This window comes from Rana temporaria, chromosome 9 (assembly GCF_905171775.1).
Source record: "Rana temporaria chromosome 9, aRanTem1.1, whole genome shotgun sequence".
NCBI classification, from domain to species: Eukaryota; Metazoa; Chordata; class Amphibia; order Anura; family Ranidae; genus Rana; species Rana temporaria.
Genome location: NC_053497.1, coordinates 182,657,112 through 182,659,719, shown reverse-complemented (window position 1 = coordinate 182,659,719; position 2,608 = coordinate 182,657,112). Strand labels below are relative to the sequence as shown.

Here is a 2,608-nt window from a genome sequence, read left to right as displayed (position 1 = left end):
GCTAGAAGAGCCTCCTTGCCCCCCATTTTGGAGACCTTGGTTCTGACCGAAGAAAGCAGCATTTCCCCCACTCCAAAATGCATCAACGCCATCTTGGGTAGTTGCCCTTGACTTCCTATCCCTTGCCTGGGAAGAGCAGGGCACAGCTCTCCCTGGTGGTCTAGTGGCTAGGATTCGGCGCTCTCACCGCCGCGGCCCGGGTTCGATTCCCGGTCAGGGAATTCTTCTTTGCCCCCGGCAGCAGCTGGACGACTCCACCGTCTGGGCCTCGGCTTGGTAGAGCCCAAAAATGCTCCGCCATCCATCTGCATGGCTTTCTCAGTTCCAAAGAGCGTTGTCCGCCTTTTTCGCGCTTTCACACCCACACGGCCAACTCGGGCAGCTGTTAAGAGACTAGGACAACCCACTGCTAACCAACTGTAGCTAGAAGAGCCTCCTTGCCCCCCATTTTGGAGACCTTGGTTCTGACCGAAGAAAGCAGCATTTCCCCCACTCCAAAATGCATCAACGCCATCTTGGGTAGTTGCCCTTGACTTCCTATCCCTTGCCTGGGAAGAGCAGGGCACAGCTCTCCCTGGTGGTCTAGTGGCTAGGATTCGGCGCTCTCACCGCCGCGGCCCGGGTTCGATTCCCGGTCAGGGAATTCTTCTTTGCCCCCGGCAGCAGCTGGACGACTCCACCGTCTGGGCCTCGGCTTGGTAGAGCCCAAAAATGCTCCGCCATCCATCTGCATGGCTTTCTCAGTTCCAAAGAGCGTTGTCCGCCTTTTCGCGCTTTCACACCCACACGGCCAACTCGGGCAGCTGTTAAGAGACTAGGACAACCCACTGCTAACCAACTGTAGCTAGAAGAGCCTCCTTGCCCCCCATTTTGGAGACCTTGGTTCTGACCGAAGAAAGCAGCATTTCCCCCACTCCAAAATGCATCAACGCCATCTTGGGTAGTTGCCCTTGACTTCCTATCCCTTGCCTGGGAAGAGCAGGGCACAGCTCTCCTGGTGGTCTAGTGGCTAGGATTCGGCGCTCTCACCGCCGCGGCCCGGGTTCGATTCCCGGTCAGGGAATTCTTCTTTGCCCCCGGCAGCAGCTGGACGACTCCACCGTCTGGGCCTCGGCTTGGTAGAGCCCAAAAATGCTCCGCCATCCATCTGCATGGCTTTCTCAGTTCCAAAGAGCGTTGTCCGCCTTTTTCGCGCTTTCACACCCACACGGCCAACTCGGGCAGCTGTTAAGAGACTAGGACAACCCACTGCTAACCAACTGTAGCTAGAAGAGCCTCCTTGCCCCCCATTTTGGAGACCTTGGTTCTGACCGAAGAAAGCAGCATTTCCCCCACTCCAAAATGCATCAACGCCATCTTGGGTAGTTGCCCTTGACTTCCTATCCCTTGCCTGGGAAGAGCAGGGCACAGCTCTCCCTGGTGGTCTAGTGGCTAGGATTCGGCGCTCTCACCGCCGCGGCCCGGGTTCGATTCCCGGTCAGGGAATTCTTCTTTGCCCCGGCAGCAGCTGGACGACTCCACCGTCTGGGCCTCGGCTTGGTAGAGCCCAAAAATGCTCCGCCATCCATCTGCATGGCTTTCTCAGTTCCAAAGAGCGTTGTCCGCCTTTTTCGCGCTTTCACACCCACACGGCCAACTCGGGCAGCTGTTAAGAGACTAGGACAACCCACTGCTAACCAACTGTAGCTAGAAGAGCCTCCTTGCCCCCCATTTTGGAGACCTTGGTTCTGACCGAAGAAAGCAGCATTTCCCCCACTCCAAAATGCATCAACGCCATCTTGGGTAGTTGCCCTTGACTTCCTATCCCTTGCCTGGAAGAGCAGGGCACAGCTCTCCTGGTGGTCTAGTGGCTAGGATTCGGCGCTCTCACCGCCGCGGCCCGGGTTCGATTCCCGGTCAGGGAATTCTTCTTTGCCCCCGGCAGCAGCTGGACGACTCCACCGTCTGGGCCTCGGCTTGGTAGAGCCCAAAAATGCTCCGCCATCCATCTGCATGGCTTTCTCAGTTCCAAAGAGCGTTGTCCGCCTTTTTCGCGCTTTCACACCCACACGGCCAACTCGGGCAGCTGTTAAGAGACTAGGACAACCCACTGCTAACCAACTGTAGCTAGAAGAGCCTCCTTGCCCCCCATTTTGGAGACCTTGGTTCTGACCGAAGAAAGCAGCATTTCCCCCACTCCAAAATGCATCAACGCCATCTTGGGTAGTTGCCCTTGACTTCCTATCCCTTGCCTGGGAAGAGCAGGGCACAGCTCTCCCTGGTGGTCTAGTGGCTAGGATTCGGCGCTCTCACCGCCGCGGCCCGGGTTCGATTCCCGGTCAGGGAATTCTTCTTTGCCCCCGGCAGCAGCTGGACGACTCCACCGTCTGGGCCTCGGCTTGGTAGAGCCCAAAAATGCTCCGCCATCCATCTGCATGGCTTTCTCAGTTCCAAAGAGCGTTGTCCGCCTTTTCGCGCTTTCACACCCACACGGCCAACTCGGGCAGCTGTTAAGAGACTAGGACAACCCACTGCTAACCAACTGTAGCTAGAAGAGCCTCCTTGCCCCCCATTTTGGAGACCTTGGTTCTGACCGAAGAAAGCAGCATTTCCCCCACTCCAAAATGCA

The 2,608-nt window shown here is 57.2% G+C and overlaps 6 non-coding genes across 6 annotated transcripts; all 6 read left to right on the top strand.

The window, feature by feature from the left end:
* The first annotated feature begins 149 nt into the window (after positions 1-149).
* On the top strand, positions 150-221 carry TRNAE-CUC. The gene has a single exon. It is a non-coding gene; the product is annotated as a tRNA-Glu (tRNA).
* Positions 222-571: 350 nt separating this feature from the next.
* On the top strand, positions 572-643 carry TRNAE-CUC. The gene has a single exon. It is a non-coding gene; the product is annotated as a tRNA-Glu (tRNA).
* A 347-nt stretch (positions 644-990) lies between these two features.
* TRNAE-CUC lies at positions 991-1,063 on the top strand. The gene has a single exon. It is a non-coding gene; the product is annotated as a tRNA-Glu (tRNA).
* Positions 1,064-1,413: 350 nt separating this feature from the next.
* TRNAE-CUC lies at positions 1,414-1,485 on the top strand. The gene has a single exon. It is a non-coding gene; the product is annotated as a tRNA-Glu (tRNA).
* A 346-nt stretch (positions 1,486-1,831) lies between these two features.
* On the top strand, positions 1,832-1,904 carry TRNAE-CUC. The gene has a single exon. It is a non-coding gene; the product is annotated as a tRNA-Glu (tRNA).
* Positions 1,905-2,254: 350 nt separating this feature from the next.
* Positions 2,255-2,326, top strand: TRNAE-CUC. The gene has a single exon. It is a non-coding gene; the product is annotated as a tRNA-Glu (tRNA).
* The last annotated feature ends 282 nt before the right edge of the window (positions 2,327-2,608 follow it).